The following is a 20,070-nucleotide window of genomic DNA, read 5'->3' on the forward strand; positions in this document are numbered from 1 at the left end:
CACGCCGTATATGGACCTCACTGTTGCAGCGCAAACACAAGGGTGCCCGGTTCGGTACCAAAACTAAGGCCAGCTCCCCGCCCACACGCACCTGATGGGGCAGATCTTCCACACTGACACCGGCCTTCAACTTCAGGGCGACGAAGCGCGTCGTCGACGACCTGTCGGTAATGCCGTAGATACGCCAGTTCTCCCTGGTCACTTCAGTTACCTTGCCATAATTAGCCAGCAGCGCAGCCCGCCCATCATCGTCGCTGACTCCATGAAGGAGCCAGTGGAGCTTGAGCGTGACGTCTTCGTTGTTCGGGTTTATAACCAGACACCGACGCTCCTTCACCAGCATGTTGCCTTTAGCGAGCATGCTCTTCCCCGCTTCCGCTGTCTTGATAGTTATCGCCCACACATGGTTCATTTGGTACGCCCCCAGGGCGATAACATCTGGGAGTGCTCCCAGATTAGCAAGGGCGTCCCTGAAATCTTAAGACACATCGCTGTGCAAAAAAACTCTGTTCAAAACAATCTGACCTGATGGCAGTTGCGGCAGTATCACTTGATAATCCTGGTCAGCAGTGTCCAAGAGAGAGAGAAAACCTTCCTCAATTTGAATTGAGGAAGGTTGCTCGAGCAACTTGGGTGGCACCCCTAGTCCAAGGCGCCACTGGCTTTAGCTGACTGACGGACTTGCTGAACCAACTTAAGTTGCTGATCCAGGGTCTCGTGGTCAGGGCCACCTCCCACTGCTCATATGTCGGGTTGGATACAGTTAAGTGTTTTGGTTTCGTTGTGCATTCCCACGATATGTGGTAGAGCGTAGGGCAAGCTCCACACCAAGGGCATGTATTCTGATATTGAGTGGGGCTAATCTTGTGTAGGATGAACAAGTTAGAGAAAGTGTTGGTCTGAATTTTCCTCCAGTCTATGGCTGCGGAGGAGTCTAGTTTTATATGAGGGGGTGGGTATTTTCTGCGTTCCAGCCGAATATGTTCTAATCTGTCACCATAGGTGCTAGGCATGGGCGTGGGGTAGGGATGAGGATCCGCCCGGTTGGTTAAATCTCGGGCTAGATCGTTGGCTACCTCATTTCCAGCTAGCCCTTCGTGACCAGGTGTCGATGTTAGTCTGTGTGTTTGGCTGAGATTGCCAAGTAGCTGTGTTGCTCTTGAGGGAAGCGTGCCATTAAGAAAGTCTCGGCAGGCTTGTTGGGAGTCTGTTATAACGTGGGAGGACTCTCCTCTTTGGTATTTATGTTTGATGGCGATAGCTATTGCCAGAGCCTCTGCAGAGGAGGGGTTTTCTGCATAGATAGAAGCTTGGAGAGCCGGTTTTAGTTGGTGGTCAATCGCAGCGACTGAGAACTTTCCCGGCGTGGGGTAGGCCCAAATGTCTACGTAAACGGCTTTACGATCGCTTTCTAGGTGTTTCTGAAGTGCCTTTGCTCTCGCTTGTCGTCTAAAATCCTGTTACCGCGGCCCGACTGGGCCGCTGAACCCGCTCCGACGGAGCCCATCGAGACACGTCCGTTCGCTTCTGCGTCCGGAAGTACCCACCTACTGCGCTACCGAGGCGGATGAGTTCTTCTCTCGAACGGCCTAAGCCGAGGGTGGAAGCCTGCTCAGTAATGGCGAATATACGCAATTCTTGTTGTTATTACCAACTATGGATGAAGAGCAGGACTAAAGAAAAAAACACCGCCTTGCCCCGTGTGAGGATCGAACTCACGACCTTCAGATTATGAGAGTGACGCGCTTCCTGCTGCGCTACCGAGGCTTTCTTTTTTTCTTTCTTGCCGGTAAACAATACATGCGCCGGAATAAAAATCGCTAGCCAAACTTTGGCTGAGGCGACGGATTAAAACATTTTCATGTCGATCAATTTGTCCATAACTGCCACTCAGTCCGGTGGCTGAGGTTGACTGCGGAGAACATCTCTCAGAGAGGCTACACTTTCTATAAAGTTTTCCCTGACTGGTCGCACATTTGCGTCTGCGTGCCTAGCCGCCATCCTCGTTTTCCAGATGCTGTGGAAGCCCAGTAGCATAAACATGTCGTATGGCACTTCGTCACTTTCTATAGGTAGGAACCGGATGCCATAAGGAGTAACAGGGAGGTCTTTTTTTAACGTTCTTTGTAAGATATCCCAGTGGAAATCAGGGTCCCAGCAGTCGATAAACACATGCTCGATGGTCTAGGGTTTTTTGCACAGTGTGCAGTCGACGTTCCATGGTACGAAAATGTCTTTATCGTTTAGCCATGTTTTCAACGGAAGGGTACCAGAGTGTAGTTTAAAGAAAAAGGATTTGACGTTCGGTCTTACCAGCATCTTCTTAACTCGATTTAGCACATCTTTGCCTGGGCCTCCGCAGTAAAAGGATCGGTATAAGGGTACAGGTATAAAGATATCTAGGAAATCCTTGTACAATTTTTTCCTGGGTACAGAAGTCAGATACTCTGTCGAAAAATGAGAGCTCAAAATGTGAAATGCAGCCACAACTTCACGTAAAAACCCAGTTACAGCACGATTCGTGGCTGGGAAACTGGACACAACAAATTCCGGTAACACACTGCCTAAGCGCACCTGCAACATTGTGCGCAAGAGAGGATAGGTTTGATCACGTAGAAACAAAAATCTCGAACTGCGCTACCGAGGCGGATGAGTTCTTCTCTCGAACGGCCTAAGCCGAGGGTGAAAGCCTGCTCAGTAATGGCGAATATACGCAATGCTCGTTACTATTACCAACCATGGATGAAGAGCAGGACTAAAGAAAAAATAAACACCGCCTTGCCCCGGCTGAGGATCGAACTCACGACCTTCAGATTATGAGACTGACGCGCTTCCTGCTGCGCTACCGAGGCTTTTTTTTTCTTTATTGCATGGAAGAACTTCCGTAAAAAGGGGGAAAACTTCAATCAAACTGGCTCGCGTCTCAAGTTACCGGGCTGCTTAATACGAGCCCGCCATAGCCCTAAATCAACACTGCATCCCCATCAAAACATCAAAATTCAGGGAGGCACACACATGCATCTAGGCACGGCAGCCAGCTTGGAGGTTCTTCGCGTGCAGCATATACACTCCTCACCAAAGTGTGCGCTACCGAGGCGGATGAATTCTTCTCTCAAAGGGCCCAAGCCGAGGGTGGAAGCCTGCTCAGTAATGGCGAATATACGCAATGCTCGTTACAATTACCAACCATAAATTAACAGCAGGACTAAAGAAAAAATAAACACCGCCTTGCCACGAGTGAGGATCGTACTCACGACGTTCAGATTATAAGACTGACGCGCTGCCTACTGCGTTACCGAGGCTTCTTTTTCTTCATTACCTGAATCATTCATTCGAAACACAAAATAAGATCATACAAAAGAAGTGCTAACTTTCACACAGACAAATTGTTAAAATCATCAGCCTGTCTTTGGCTGAGTTCATGGGATTAAATGTCTTGGACATTTATCCGTAATTCAACGCGCGCCAGCATTCAGGCACACATTTCTGGACTTTTTTTCTCATTGACATAGTTTCGAATAACTACATGGTGGAACCACTCAGGCCAATTTTCATGGGCTGATTACATCTACAGAAGCTATCTACAAAAACGAGTCTTGCGCATATTTGAAAACTACCATAGGTATCCGGAATATTTATCAACAAATCCACTTTTCAAAAAATATTCACTAGTAAAGGCTAACCAAACATCTGTTATAGGCTCTTTCAACAAGTACAGAACAACCAATTTTACAGCATAGCAATATCTCCTACAGAGCATTGCTGCTTCCGTCCATATAACAGAAAAATCCGTAGAGTTAGGACACATTATGGGACGCAACACCTACAGTATCAAACAACGCGTCTCTACTAAATCGCACTGAAAAACTACTTTCTGTCAACAAGCCAATTCCCCAAAAGTTACTCAAGAAAATCATGCTAGAAGAAAATATTGAATTCATTTTAATTTATTTTTCCTGTGCTTTGTTCGTATAAGGGCGTTTCATTGTTGCTTTTTTGCCCCTTTTTGCATAAAGGGGAAGCAAGAATTTTGTCGTCTGATTAATAATTTCACTGCGTCACTATGCATACGTGACTATTCTTATCTAAAATGGTGCTGCCAACTGAAATCCGTTTTCTATCTGGCACTTTGCATGTTTTGTTCGTCTGAGAAGTTTCCTAGACGTGTGTTCTTTTAAGCTTTTTCCTATATGTCTCGAAGAAACGATCTCAGGCCGTTTATACTGCATAGCATGGGCATTTAATGTCACGTAAATGCAAGTAATTTGTGAAGGCAATTATGGTTTTACATGTTCGTGATACCAGTGCGCCGAACTGCATACGGAGCAGAGACCTTCGTCAGGTTACTTGCTTTTTGCCCATGTCCAACATTTTCGGACAAAAGTTTTGAAAACTGGAAAATTTTAATATACTATTATGGAAACATTGAAGGTAATGGCCCATTCTTCTGAAACGTAGCAAACTCTTTCTTTTAAACTGTTTCCACCGATTGCATCGAACAATCAAGACTGCCATAAAAAGCCAATTGGGAAAGCTTTTGATGATAGAAACAAAATGCTTGTGGTTTGACCATTGGCCATCCCGAGTGGAATTGCGGAAGCAACGGCGCGGCAATCGCAGCGGCGGCGTAGCGGAGGAGTCGGCGGCGGCTCCGCGCTGCCCTGACGTCACTCGCTCCTCCCGCATGCGCAGTTGGGGCTCTCCGGGGCTGCGCGAAATCGCTCACACCTAGCGCAGTGTTGCTTTCGCAACAAAAATGCAAGACTGGCGTCGGATGCTCAGCTGATATATTGATTGTTATAGTGAAATCCTACATTATATGAAAAAACTGCGTTACTAAACGGCTTCCCGCTCAAAAATGCTTTTGACCAGAATTGTTCGATATGTCTTCGGTTTCTGTAACCAGAATTAAACAAATGAAATGAAATTCTATATCTTGTTTTCACGAAGTAAAAATTTCCTACAACAGGATATTTCGAGTTTCAAGCGAAACCTATTGGCCATTTTGCGCCGACCATATTGATTTGTAGCGGCGCTCAGCCCTTCTGTACGTACGCATTCGACGGGACAAACAGAAATTATTGCGCATAATCCGCTCCGTCGAGCACCGAACAAAACGTGCGGAAAACTTTCCCAGCCTTTTGAGTGGCCTGCATGTGCGGTTCTCCGGAAGATTCGTCGGCGTCGCCTTTAACGTGACAAAATTTTGACGCCGCGGACCCATCTACGCCGAAATTCCGGTGGGCACCCCGCTAAAAGATGTCCGCGTTTGCTGCGCCTCGAGAGTTGCCATAGTCATTGGGTTCCTCCTTTCTCCAACCTCCTCGCAGCGGACGGCCCGCTTCGAGCATGCTGTGCTTCTAAGGTGCCGTGTGTAGTATAGTTTAACGGCACGCTGTATTGGGCGAGTTGGAAGTAGTTCACCTTGAAGACCAGCCAGCGCTAAACAGACAAAGGACCAACGAAAGAGAAGACGACAGCGCCCGCGTCACCTTCTCTTTTGTTGGTCCTTTGTTTGTTTAGCGCTGGTCTTCAAGATATAGTATAGTTTCGGTTTTCGCTGCTTGACATCTTCGTTGATCGTTTGGTATGCTTGACGGAACCGCCGTTGCGCTGGTTTCACAAGGCTAAGGCTAATAACAGCAGCGAAAAACGAATGCGCAATACAATTTCTGACCAGATAATGGCCATGGTCAAAGCAGTTATATCGGCTGGGAAGAAGCGTCAGATAGCGAAAGACTTCGACGTGACTCTGACCACGTTATCGATAATCCTCTGCCTCAAAGAAGCAATCACTAACACTCTCGCTCGTGGTTCGAAAGAAGCAAGGAAGAAGCTGAGCATCTGGGGGCCATTTTGAATTGTTTTTTGTAAGCCTTCCATCTGGCGTGTCCATTCTCCACAAGACATTGATGTCATGCAATGAAGTGTTGTAGCCAGCATACTAGTAAGTTTTGAAGGAAATCGAATGAAAACAGGCGGCCGAAATCACCGCCGCGTGCCCTCGTTCAGAGCAGCCCGGATCGGCTTCAGCGCCTAGAAAACGGGGCTAAATTTGTGAATTGGTCTCCGTCTCTCACCTACGATATTATTCCTCCAAGACCCGTATTCTAGGCGCTGAAGCCAGTGCGGGCCTCGAAAAAAAAAAATGGGGGCGCATTGACGATGCTGACATGTTGAGTTTCTGTACTTATAATCAGCCGCGCCAGGGGCGCGCTGTGCGTGTGTTGAAGTCTCCCTCAACAAAAGCGGTGGCATACTAAACGCTAGCCGGTTGCCCACAGTCCACACGGTGGCACACAAGCCTGTTCACGTGCGACAGTCGCGACCAAGGTCGCCTACAGCTGTAATGAAGCAGTGGCTATAATGAAGATATCGCGGGGCCCCTTCGACTTCGTTATAACGAGAATCAAGTGTACAGTTGTCCACACACCTGTCTAGAGCACTCAACCGGCATTCCAGTGAGTATAGTTGTGTCGTTTACGAGTGGGCTAGAGCTCTTAACCCTACCTTGTCGTGCGTGCACATTCCCATGGATCATGTTTAACTCATCATGTCTTTAACAGCTGTATCTGGCCCACCAGGCAGCGGCGGTTGTCATAAATGCGCAACAGTCTGTGGCCGACTGTGCTTCTGGTGAAGTGAGATTTTACAGCCGGGAAGAATTACCTGTTTCAGTCTTACCAAATGACAACTCCAATATAGCGCACTAGCACTTAAAACGCGCATCGATTCTTTCGCGTATTTTTGGCTACAGGTAACACGAACAACACTCGATAGTAGAAGAGCAGACAGCCGCCGGCGTTGCTCAATTGGTAGAGCACTGCGCACGACATCCAAGATCGTATAATCGGATCCCACAGGCGGCGTGGTTGTCTTTTATTCAGTTAAATTGCCTTCTATCTAAAGCAATTACGCAACTTAATATCATCCTAATCAACACCCTCCTAGAAAAAAAAATCCATTTTTATTTATTTGCTCCTTCACTCAATATACAGTTAGTGCTCACGGGGCAAGATAAAAGGAGGTGACTGACCTCCTGACTGAGCCTTTTTGACATTCCCCTTTCCTTTCTTTGGTTTCAGTCACTGTTGCCTTGTTTCGTGCGGCATGGTATGGGTGGTTCAACATCTCGAAGCTTCACGCACGCGGGCTATGATAGATGTCATAATAGAGGCCTTCACATGAAGCATAATGCAAAAAAACAGCGCGAACAAACGGGGACTAGAAGAATACACAGGAACAGCGCTTGTTCCTGTGTATTCTTCGTCTAGTCCCTGTTTGTTCGCGCTGTTTTTTTTTTTGCATTATGTATCACCAACTCGCCCGCTTATCTATCCTGTTGAACTTCACATGAAGTTCGACCCGCCGGGGTTCTTTAATGTGTACTGAAATCGCACAGCGCACGGGCGCTTTCCCAATTCGCCACCTCTGAAGGAGGCCCCAAACGCCGCGATTCTACCCAGAGACCTTGTGCTGAGCAGCAAAACACGTATACACCTTTGAAACTTAGACAACGCAGCGGGTTTTCTTTTTTTTTGCGCATTCCTATAAAGAGGATGCAAAAAAGAAAGAAAATTATTGTGTTCATACTCCTGCCGCCGCGGTGGCTCAGTGGCTATGGTGCTCGGCTGCTAGCCCGAAAGACGCGGGTTCGATCCCGGCCGCGGCGGCTGAATTTCTTTGGAGGAGAAATTCGAGGCCCGTGTACTGTGCGATGTCAGTGCACGTTAAAGAACCCCAGGTGGTCGAAATTTCCGGAGCCCTCCACTACGGCGTCTCTCATAGTCTTAGTCGCTTTGGGACGTTAAACCCCATAAACCAAAACCATACTCCTGCGTTGAGGTTCCATTATTCAGCCTTCCCGACACAGAACGTTGCGAGACAGTAAACTACGCCAGAAAAAGGAAGTAAAACGCATTTCTTTCAAAGCGTGCGCGAAAATCGTGAATACGGGGCTGTGACTAAATGCGTAATTCAGTATCCACGCAGTTGGTCTACTTTCGGGGTGAGACAGCGCTTGGTTCGCGTGGCATGACGGCATGACGCGATTCTTCGATGCAGCAGCGCATTTCACGTCAAGAGTTTGCTATTTGTGCTGATGAAGTGACATTTAGAAAATGGGTATCTGCAATGCTGTGTACTCCGGCACAACACCGCATTTTAGTAGAGACGCCACTTACGGGCACATGGAAGATGCGCGCAGAACAGCTGAAAATGGCAGCGCATTCAGCTCATTAAACGACGAACCAGTTTTGAAAACGCGCAACCAGTATCCGCCACGAAGTCTATACTTTGAGCTCATGGGCTTTTTATTTATTTATTTATTTATTTATTTATTTATTTATTTATTTATTTATTTATTTATTTATTTATTTATTTATTTATTTATTTATTTATTTATTTATTTATTTATTTATTTATTTATTTATTTATTTATTTATTTATTTATTTATTTATTTATTTATTTATTTATTTATTTATTCCAACTTTCAAACGCAAACAAACGATCTGATTTGTTTCACGGGCGTAAGGAGGTGCCTTCTAGCAAGCTTCAGTTGCGCAGCCGTTGCGTGGAACAAATTTAAATACTATTTTGAAAGCTGTCCGAGGAGCCGCTCGGCATTTTACCCATGCCGAGTGACGTCAAAGTGCACTTGCCCTAATTATTGTGACGTCACCAAACACAGCGGTTTTTCTCAGGCACAACCAGTGCTTGCCGGCGACGCCGGCATCACCAGTATTGTGGTAGTCCGGGGCGGCCAGTCGACCGTGACTTCAAGGTGCACTTTAGCATTCCCGCCGACCGAGACCGAAACTGCCGGTGCAAAATGGTTTTAATTAATTACTCACGCTGCGCACTGGTGTTTTCAGCTCATTTTCATAATTACGAGGCTCGTGGGCCTCTTTCAAAGCAAAAAAAAAAAAGGACACCCAAAAACTTTGTGTCTCTATCCCTTTAAGCCGTCGGTCGAAGCGGAGAAAAAAAAATGAACACATGTGACAAAAATTGATTTCTTCGACAAATACAAGACAAGTTTCAGGTATTTCACGCACGTCTGCGGCACGCGTCTTGCACGTGCGCAGAATGGGTTGTCCAGGGCGGTGGATTGTTGTGAACGTGCTTACTTTCATTCAAGGCCTTTACCGTGCTGCTAATAGAGACCTTTAGCACAGCGTATACCGCACACGCTGCCACTTATCTCATACCGTGGGCCGCCAGAGCGCATTCGCAGGTCACCGAGTGCCGGCAGGTGACTAGCGGCTCGCGGTATGCGGTAGCGGTATACGGGATGCTAAATGAGCCCCATGGTTCGGCACCCAACAAAACAAACAAAATCAGCCACGGACTTACTATTTTTTTCTTTACTGTAGCCATGGACTTGCGACGTCCTCGTAGCGATTGATGAAATGCGACAAATTTATCCCCCTGTACTATTAAAAGTGGCCGCTATGAAGCTTTTAGTTGCGTAGATGGCACACGGACTATGAGGCCCTCTCGCATAGGCGGTGGCAGCAGACCCGAAGGACTGGCCCCGACTGCCAGCAAGCAAATTTCTCTCGAAGAGCGCTGTTCCGGTGGCATCAAATCCTGGTGATTTTCCGTGCTTGTCTACGTGAAGCCTCTTCTGTTTCGTTGTCCGATACCTGCTCGTCTGTTTGCTCTTTACCTCGCCTATCGTCCAATGCAGCGTTGTAGCGTGTACCCAAACAGCTTCCTGGCCGCACGCCTCGTTTCCATTCTCAAATTTTGGTGCGGTTGTGTAAAGGCGTTCATAGTTTCAATCTGAGCGGCAAGGACGCTGCTGCCGTCTTGCGACGCGCCTATTCCGTTTCCGCCTCCTCATTTTTCTTTTTGCTCTCAGTCGTTACTCGCCTCTCTGCTATGATTCCGCTCTACCATGCACCGTAAAATTCCTTTTCTAAGATTGATAACAGCGGAGCATCAGACTGTTTTATTTCCTGAGCGAACGAACCAAGGCTACAGTTTTCATATTTGATAAGGAGTGCGCGCGTCAGCGCAATCTTCCGTTTCGTTTTGCCTGCCGCCTTTTCCTGGCCGTTTGCGAACGAAAACACCTTGCATTCTTCTTTCGCCGCCACCACGTCTATGCCTCCGTTTTCAGTTCTTTTCTTTATCATATTCTCAATGCTCGTGTAGCTATATACAGCCACCTTTCTGTCTGCTTCAGACATTCCAATGCTCGCGCTTGTTTTGGAGTTTCCTTCTGATGTCAATAATTGTCGCAACAACTCCAGGGACTAAAAATCTGACCGCCGTTTCAATACAGCATATGTCATAAGAGAAAGAGTTCGCTACAGGCGCACAAATCCGGTCGTGCCTCGCGTGACGATCCCCTTGCAAGAGTGGACACCTCCGGACCGGAGCTTTCATGCCTGCCCTACAACTCACAACCTTGTAGAAGTTTCCGAAAGCGGATTAAGATGAATCCTACCTACTTTATTTCTCACCGATAATGCAGTTGAAATCTGCTACAAAAATAGTTTCACATGGCGTATCTAAATACTGCCTCCGGTAAGAAAAAAATATTATTTCGCAACAAGATGTCATTCGATCTCTGAATGAAAACCAGCTGATATTGCTCGTTCTGACAAGAAAAAAAAATCGAAGTTGCACTAGCGTCCGCTGCGATCCTTTTTCTCTTTATACAAAAATAAAACAGAGGCTGCGCTCCTACTAATAAAGATCCCGGTGTCTGCGCTCCCTTGTCTGCGCTCCCTGCTACCACTCCCTGCAGATGGCCTTTCTCTTCAGATGTGACATGAAGACAGACCATTCGGCCTCTCTTCGGAGGCCGGCACTCGAGCAGCACAATGCGCTCCGAGCCCCGACAAGGCTGCGCGACGACGACGTTTAAAAACCTCTTCGCTTTTTTGTATTTTTTACGCACCGCGATATCTATTGCGCTAAGATTGAGTTTCACAGTTTGTTTACAAACAACTGGAAAACTAGTCAAAACAAGCAGATGGTGTTAGCACTGGTTTAGTTCGCTTCTATTATCTCGTCCTCACGCTGATTTATACGCAGCCACGAGCAAACTAGCCCAAGCGCACATCTTGCTTGACCTCGTTCTGCTTGAACGTCTTGTGGTCTCAGTGCCACATTGGTAACTGCACGTGCAGTTACTGCTAGTAGGGCTGTGCAGTATATACATCGCTTCCGGGATTGAATGAAGAACTGAATATAGACAACTAAAACACGTTTTTAATGTAGTACGAAAACAAAAGAACAAACTTGCGGAGGCCCAAGAACGGATCGTGTCGACTGCAAAAATTAGTCACAAATTTTCCCTGCCGGTTTTTCAAGGCTGGCAAGCGAGCCTGTTTAGGACGCAGCCGCGCAGCCGCTACCATCTTGAGTCATACAACCATGGCATAAGGGATGCACTGGTTCCTATATATACCTCTCAAAGGCACATTAGAGAACAATATTTCCTTTCCTTTATTCTTTTCTTTCGTCAAACCAGAAAGCTATTTAGATGCGTAAGCTAACAACGCTCTCTTTCTTTCTTTTTTCGTTCATTCTGTGCTGCTTGGCAAGCAGCCAGCTTGTTGTAAATGCGGTAGAGTAGGTGCCCTAACATATGGCTCATGTACGAAACGATGGCAGCAAGACAGGAATTCGGCAGACAGCCTCGGAGCAACAGCGGGAGTGTGCGTGGGTTCTTTTGCATGCAAGGTTCACTTTCAAGAAGAGAGAGAGAGAGAGGCATTTCACGCATTCCATCACGCAGTGGATAAAGTGACCGCGATGCCATAGTTGTGTCATCCGTCAAGGATGATTTTAGTTACGAGAAAGGAGGAGGTGTTCATCAATTCACCCCAGTGCGAAAGGAACAGACTTTTAATGTTTTTTTTTTTTTTTCAAGTAGAATAAACGCTGGTCACACGCAAGTGGCAGGAACCGGCTATCTGTTGGCAATTTGGCACACACTGCAGGACGTGATCGCGGGTTAAAGTCGTGCAGCGCAGCACCATGAACGGGTGTGAACAAGCTTCAGCAGTGGTATGCATAGCCTGCGGGCGATGACAACCAAGCAATCCACCTATCGGAGTTAAGAATTCTTACAAAAAAGCCTTTTCTCACGACGAAAGAAACCCAGCCGGCGGAGGAGCCATGCTTGAAGGCAACGCTGAGGCAGCTCGAAGAACGGTTTGCTTCAATAAGCCTAATCGTAACACTAACCACAACAACGTCATATTTTACAGCACTCAGTTTCATTTTGCACTAAAAAGCAGCATGAGAGAAAGCGCTGTGAAGCGACACAGCCCAGTGTTCGCCTTCGAGGAGAACGAAGTGCACGAAAAGAGGGCAAGTGCGTGGCCCGCCTTCTTGCTTCATCCATGTTGCCCTTCTCGCTTTTCGGAACGGAAGGCATTTTCATTGTACCTTGTTAGGGCATACGCGATGCTTCTGACGAAGTGAGCGCGGCGCTGAATAGCAGCACGCTGCACGCTGACGCAATAACTGCGTCGTATATTGACAGCGTGGAAGACAGGGGAGGGGTCTGGTAACTTGGTTAACAATGAGATATCACAACGTACATCCGCCCTAGCCTTCCGAATCGAGCATAGCACACTTATGCACACATCTACACAAGGACGAAAAACAAAGGTATACACCCTCAATGCCAATGCAGAAATTGATAGCGAATGAATATAAAACAGTTCCAATGAAAATGTTGCACGTTTACGGCGCCACTGAGGCATAACGATTTTTTTTTTTTGCTGTTCCTGATAACGACGGCTTTCTCCCAGCGTCTCCCATCTTCTAAAATCATACAATCTCCATCCAAAAAAAAAGTGTATATTAACTCGACGCTCATTAATCGGGTCTGAGAAAGAGAGGCTGAACCTGTCGCGGTGTTCTTTTTTTACGCCCGGAGATAACTGCGCCGTATTCACGTAAGAGGCCCCGTATAGGCTGCTTTAATTTCCCTCCATTATGACTGGCAGGTCAATACTAAATGCATACAAGCGTAAAAGATACGACTGAGAGCATTAGAGAATAGCAGGGATTAGTTTAGTTACTACCCTAAACCAAGAACCAACAAAGCTTTCAGTAAGTACTAGAAAAGCTCCCTAGATCAGGGACTACATGATTGCCGTCCAAACGAGCGCAGTTCTTGAGAGCAGCTTAGCGCCGACGGCCCGTTTGGCTTTCGTAACAAAGTATTTTCGTGCCAAGTCAAACACCGACACCCTTCTCTCGAAATACAGCCCAATCTTGCGAAGAAGCGACCGCTTTATTAAAGCCCTCCCGCCAGAGTCAAAGTTAATCAGTTGGTGCTTTATAACACACAGCTATAGGCGGTTTGTTTGAAAATTGAGATCTGAACGAAATACTAGCATAACAGGGCTAAGCTCAAATGACTGATCGACGTGTAGACATCTGGCAAAAAATATTACAAGTAAAAGTAGGCACAAAAAGATACAACACACGTTCCGGAGAAACAACGTGTATGAATATTTTTTTCACTCATTGCGCAACAGAGCACTTCACAACCTTAAGGGTGGTTTTTCCTAGAATGGCATTTGAACAGATGAGCACCCTTCAAAAAGCGGTGCAGCAAGCACCATTACACGAGTCTTCTTATGTCCTTGCCATTCCGATGTGTAATTGTTTTAGTGCGGAAGCACTACTTAACGCAGTCAAACCCAACCAATCTTGTGTGAAGCTTCGGGGTAACTCGGGTAAGCTCGAGTTGGTTCGGAGGAGCGCCGCGCCAGCTGTAGCCGAGTGGAGAGAGGTTGATGAAGAGCGAGAAACGCGGTTGCTTGCGCATGCAGATGCCAGAAAGAAGAGGCGAAAAATGAATACGTGCTTTCGCACGTCTACTCTGTTTAAATACGTTGAACCCCAACCACTTTTCGTTAAACCCCAACCACTTTTCTTTTTTGCAGTGTTAAAAATGAATAAAGCGAGAGGCAGAGCCAGAGAAAAAAATAACGCTAAAACACGAGCTGACGCGGAGTTTCCTTTACTTCATTTTCTTTATACCATGCTGACGTATTTTTTCTTCTGCGATCTGAAAAAAAAATTTGAGAACGCATTGGTAACCACAGTGAGAACAGAATGCGATAGCAATGATTTGGTGGCTATCCCCTTTGCATGCGGGCCGTGAGGGCATCTCGCTCTCAATCTCTAGGCGCTGCAGCGTACTCCGCTGCACTCGTGGTTCCGGCGGTCGCCGCATGCCGGTGCCGCTAAGAATGAAAAAAAAAAACGTATTTGTTCACTCCACATTTTTTTGTGGATGTGTTCATATCCTTGGTTTGGTTTGGTTTATTGGGGTTTAACGTCCCACAGAGACTCAGGCTATGAGGGACGCCGTAGTGACAGGCTCCGGAAACTTCGACCACCTGGGGTTCTTTAACGTGCACTGACATTGCACAGTACACGGGCCTCTAGAATTTCGCCTCCATCGAAATTCGGCCGCCGCGGCCGGGATCGAAGCCGCGTCTTTTCGGGTCAGCAGCCGAGCCCCGTAACCACTGAGCCACCGCGGCGGGATTCATCTCCTTGGGTTCTCGTTCATATTTTCCACTAACCACGTGGCCCAAAGGAAATATCGATGTTTCATTTAGGAAAGCGAATATTGGTGTCATTTCCTTTGCCTGCGCCATGGTAAATTTTTGAGCATTCAGGCACACTTTCAACAGAACTCTGGGAGTATCGCTGAGGGCACAAAACAAATTATGAATACCTACACGACTGACTGGTCAGTTCAAAGGATATCCCATTATGATTATCTAACAAGTGGTTGGAGGACTCGCCCTTAATTCCGGCTACTGCAGCAGCGTTTCGATGGACGCGAAACGCAAAGGCACCCGTGCACTGTGCGATGTCAGCGCACGTTAAAGAACTCCGGGTGGTCTAAATCAATCCGTAGCCCTCCACTACGGCGTCCCTCATGGCTCATGTGTCGCTTCGAGACGTTAAACCGCATAGCAACTGCGATCATCAGCATTCTTTCAAAATAATTAAAGTCGACTGTATACACAAGAAGAGCTCGCGCTTAGCGAGCCACTCTTTGCATGCACGCCGCACCTTTGGGGTGCTTGTATCTTTTTTTTTTATTCGAGCTGTTTGCCATCAGGCATAATGAAAAGGAAAGAGAGTTATAAAAAGAGTGCAAACAAGCCTCGCTTAAAAAGCGGCAAAAGTTCGTGATATAGCGATTATCTAGAGTCCACTTGGTATAGTCGTCTTCAACGTCCCATCGCAGGCCAACCTTTCTTTGGTGCAAGGCTGCTCCTGCAAGCTTGCCGGGCAGGTTCGTACGTATCAACTACCATCTTTTTTGGCGCGCTCACACACCTACTGTACTTCTTTAAGTTGTATCCCAGCGGAGGAGGGTGCAGCAAAGGCAAACGTCCTGCCTATATATGAGTTTGCAGAACAGCCACGTCTGTCGTCTTACTAGAGCCAGTACGATTACAACTATGAATTCAAGACACCCCTGCCGCTAAGATGTTTTTCCAGAGCCGATGCTGGAAACGTCAACGTACAAACACCTTTGTGATCTTTCCCTTGTGGTGGTGGTGGTGGTTTCCACGACGAACTCCGAGGGTTTTCGCCAGTAGCCTGTTGTCTCCGGCGAAATTCAATAGGAGTAATATCAATATATTCGGGATATATTCTCAGTATATTTCAGAAACTATTGTGCATTTGTTAATCCCTTCAAGATCGTAATAAATATGAGATTCGTGGAAGTTGAAACGCAGCAGAGGTGTCTGACGTGAAGTTCGCAAAACACGCTTGTATGGCTTGGATCAGACAGGTATACTTGAAATAAAGCAAACGACAGTCGGCAGGCCAGTTTTAGGCGCACACGGTAGCGCAACTAATGGAGCTGTTCAAAGGGCGCCCACTGCTTGAAGCACGGAGGGCAAAAAGCAAGGGTCAGTTTGAATGAATGGTTGAGGCACACAGAGATAGAAGCGATGGGTGGCGAAAGTTTGCAGCTAAAAATTGCGCACAAACGATATTTCTTATTGCTTTACGCAAGGCAGGGAGCGAGAGAGAGAATAAACTTTATTTAAAAGAAAAGTTGAAAACCTTCCCGAGAGGAGCAGGGAGATGATACAGCATATTCTGTTAGTTTCAGGTCCTCCAACCACTAATAAACAAGGACCACACCAAGATCCAAGACGCGTTGGAATTTGAAACCAGGCCAGATGTCAGTTTTACGAAAGTAGAAAACAATGAAACTAGATTAGAGGATCAGGAACGGAGGGCAGGAGATTAGCTTAACCACACAGTGGAAAACTACCGTGACGATTTGTTGTCATGTATTATTACTGTCTACTGAACACCTTGCCGACAACGTTGGCCCAGTATTACTTCCATAAAGAGCCACATGTTTTGTATTGTATACACTAGTGTTTGAACGTGTCAGAACAGTTGTTTTCTTTTTCGCATATTGTCTTCAATCAACGCATTTGCACTGCTGTACCTTGTTGTGGTCTGTTGGGCCTCGTCAGGCTGCCTGGGGCAGATTTTGCCCAATAGTTTCAAACATATATGGTGAAATAAAATGACCAGAGTTGAATTGAATTGATGCCATCGAAGGAACCCATGCGTAAGGATTTTTACTTTTTAGCACGTAACAATGGTCACCGCCCCCATCAAAGGTGAAAACTACCAATCATCTACCACGACGCGGGGACGAGTACTGTCACGTGTGCCGTGAGGCTCAAACACGAAGCAAAATATGCCACGAAAACTCGAGGACGTATCCCAAGAAATGTTTCCGCATTAAAAAGAAGAAAGAGTAAAATGGCCTTTTTTTTTTAATGTGCTAGGCAAACCGCCTTGCCGGTGACCCTTATGAAGCCTTCCAAACTGACATTTATTAGGTCCATATTTTGGCAGCTCGCGAAAGGTCCATATTTTGGCGAATATACGCAATGCTCGTTACTATTACCAACCATGGATGAAGAGCAGGACTAAAGAAAAAAAAATGAAACACCGCCTTGCCCCGGGTGAGGATCGAACTCACGACCTTCAGATTATGACACTGACGCGCTGCCTACTGCGCTACCGAGGCGGATGAATTCTCTCGAACGGCCCAAGCCGAGGGTGGATTTTTTTTTCTTTATTACCGACTTGGCCGGGCAAACAAAACAAAAATACAATGACATGACAATAAAAGCGCAGGTCAGTTTCTAGCTAGTGCACGATGATAAAATGGGTTAAATGATTTTAGTTGGTCGAGGACAGGCAGCCACTCAGGCTGAGGAGCTTGCTGTCCGAAAACTTCCTGAGTATACATGATGCTCTCAATGAAATACTGATGAGCCAGATTCACAACAACATGTTCATGCCTGACATCCATTCGCCTACGCCATAGGCTGTGCATGCAGAGCAACATTAGCAGGTCGCAAGGCACTTCACCTGGCTCTGCCCATGGTAGGAAGCGTATTCCAAAAGGAGTCAGGGGGAAATCTTTTTTCAGTGTGCGCTTCAACACATCCCAAAGAAAAACAGCGTCATGACAGTCGAGAAAGATATGTTCTATAGTTTCCACTTTCTTGCAAATAAGACACTCTACTGACCAAGGTACAAAAAGCCCTTTGCTTTGCAACCATGGCTTCACTGGGAGGGTTCCAGTATGCAATTGAAAAAAGAAAGAACGCACTGAAGTCTTCACCGGCATTCTTTTGACTCTTTTTAGCACATCCCTTTCGGGACCCAGAAGATATGCACTGCGATAACCAGGCACTGGCAGAAACACATCAAGCAGGTCCTTGTACATCTTTTTCCTTGTTACAATGGTTAGATGTTGATCGGAAAATTTTGACCGAAGAATACGGACTGCTGCAACAACTTCTTGCAAAAAAGCACTTAACCCACTCCGCCCTGCAGACATGGATGACACAACATAATCAGGCAGTGATTCTGACAATCGCACTTGTATAACAGTTCGCAGAAAATCATTATCTTGACGCAAGAAAAAGAATCTAGTGACTATCTGTCTCAGAAATAAATTTGATAACCCTAGCCCCCCGTTCCGCACCTTGTGGAACAGATTGCATCGGCTGGTACGTTCCCATGTTGACGCCCAAATAAATGTTGCAAACACTCTGTGCAACCTTTGCACTGAAGTCCTTGGCAAAGCTAACGCTTGCAGAACGTAAAAAATCCTCGCTATTAAAAACATGTTGCACACCGTAGCTCTTGCGAACATGGAAAAGTTGTGACCGCCCCATTAGCTTGTTTGAGCTTTGACTCGTTCGGTTTCATGGGCCCAATATTCTTTGCTTTCTCTGTAGTTGGTTAGCGGCACGCCGAGGTACTTTCCTGGCGTGTCTACCCACTTCATTCGACAGAATACTTCTGGCGTGGCCTGCCACTTTCCATGCCAAAAACCAAAACATTTCTGCCAGCTTATCGCACAGCCACTTGCAAAGCCGAGGGTGGAAGGCTGCTCAGTAATGGCGAATACATGCAATGCTCGTTACTATTACCAACCATGGATGAAGAGCAGGACTAAAAAAAAAAAGAAACACCGCCTTGCCCCAGGTGAGGATCCAACTCACGACCTTCAGATTATGAGACTGACGCGCTGCCTACTGCGCTACCGAGGCTTTTTTTTTTTCTTCAACATGGTATTTATCACAGTGATGTAATGTTCTATGTACATGAACTATATACAAGCCATTATGAAAACAGTGTTAAACAATACATATTGAAAAGACCATGCACTAGAAAAGGGGCAATGCAGAGCACATCACTAATAGTGAGTGTCACTCCGGTTCGTACTCAGTCTGGGCATACACGTCTCTTAGATGAACAACCATTCGACTGAAGTGATCCTTTGTAGACAAAACAGGTTCACAGTGTCTGTCCATCATGCGGGTTTTCTAGAGGCTGTGCAGTCCAATCAGAAAGAACATGTCCAGGGGTTCATCAACAAATGGCAGCGCAGTGAGATAGCGAACAGAATGTGGAGTCAGATTAATTCTTTTTTTAAATGTGCGTTGCAGGATATCCCAGAAGAGTACTGCATCTTTGCAACTGATGAAACAATGCTCAATTGTTTCTGGTTCATCACAAAGGTGGCAATTAACGGTAGACACAAAAATGCCCTTTTTCTCTAACCATTTTCTAACGGGCAACGTACCGGTGTGTAACTTAAAGAAAAAGGTCTTTGTACACGGCGAGACTGGCATCTTACGTACTCTTTTGAGTAAGTCATGCCCCGGTAAACCAAAATACAGAGAGCGGTACATGGGCGGAGGGAAGAGCATACTAATCAAATCCTTATACAACTTTTTCCTCGACACTAAAAAAAAGGAACTCAGGAAAAAAACGAACAAGTAGGAAACGGACAGCCAAATACACCTCTTGCATTATGCCCCACAAACACGGACGGTCACAAACATTGGAAGACACAATGAGGTTGGGTAAAACATGAACTAAATTTGTTTGCAGGAATGAACGTACTATTGGGTGTGTAGTGTCACGGAAAATCATGAAACGTGACACTATCTGTCGGACATGCAGGTGAACTAGACCAAGGCCGCCAGCGCTTACAGGCCGAAAAAGGTTATCACGCCTCATGGATTCAAAAGACGAATCCCACACAAAAGTAGCGAAAACCCTGTTCTATCCTCCTATTGATTAAAACAACCTTTTTTGAACCCTCAGTTCATGTTTGGGTTCACGGTTCCTGTCCTGCAAAGAAAACTTGGCTCAGGAAGCACCAGATATTTACATATACAGCCATATCATGGATATTGCCTTTGATTTTCATGTGCCTACGCTGAACGCAGTGTCATGATTGCCAACTGCGCTACCGAGGCGGATGAATTATTCTCTCGAACGGCCCAAGCCGAGGATGGAAGCCTGCTCAGTAATGGCGAATACACGCAATGCTCGTTACTATTACCATCCATGCTTGAAGAGCAGGACTAAAGAAAAAAACACCGCCTTGCCCCGGGTGAGGATCGAACTCACGACGTTCAGCTTATGAGACTGACGCGCTGCCTACTGCGCTACCGAGACTTTTTTTTATTACCGGCTTGGCAAAAACAAACAGA

General features: G+C 46.4%; 4 non-coding genes across 4 annotated transcripts; all 4 read right to left on the reverse strand.

The window, feature by feature from the left end:
- Window positions 1-2,779: 2,779 nt before the first annotated feature.
- On the reverse strand, window positions 2,780-2,852 carry TRNAM-CAU (transfer RNA methionine (anticodon CAU)). The gene has a single exon. It is a non-coding gene; the product is annotated as a tRNA-Met (tRNA).
- Window positions 2,853-17,002: 14,150 nt separating this feature from the next.
- On the reverse strand, window positions 17,003-17,075 carry TRNAM-CAU (transfer RNA methionine (anticodon CAU)). The gene has a single exon. It is a non-coding gene; the product is annotated as a tRNA-Met (tRNA).
- A 1,467-nt stretch (window positions 17,076-18,542) lies between these two features.
- On the reverse strand, window positions 18,543-18,615 carry TRNAM-CAU (transfer RNA methionine (anticodon CAU)). The gene has a single exon. It is a non-coding gene; the product is annotated as a tRNA-Met (tRNA).
- Window positions 18,616-19,962: 1,347 nt separating this feature from the next.
- TRNAM-CAU (transfer RNA methionine (anticodon CAU)) lies at window positions 19,963-20,035 on the reverse strand. The gene has a single exon. It is a non-coding gene; the product is annotated as a tRNA-Met (tRNA).
- Window positions 20,036-20,070: the final 35 nt, after the last annotated feature.

Source organism: Amblyomma mixtum, chromosome 3 (assembly GCF_055824585.1).
Source record: "Amblyomma mixtum isolate Tamu chromosome 3, ASM5582458v1, whole genome shotgun sequence".
NCBI classification, from domain to species: domain Eukaryota; kingdom Metazoa; phylum Arthropoda; class Arachnida; order Ixodida; family Ixodidae; genus Amblyomma; species Amblyomma mixtum.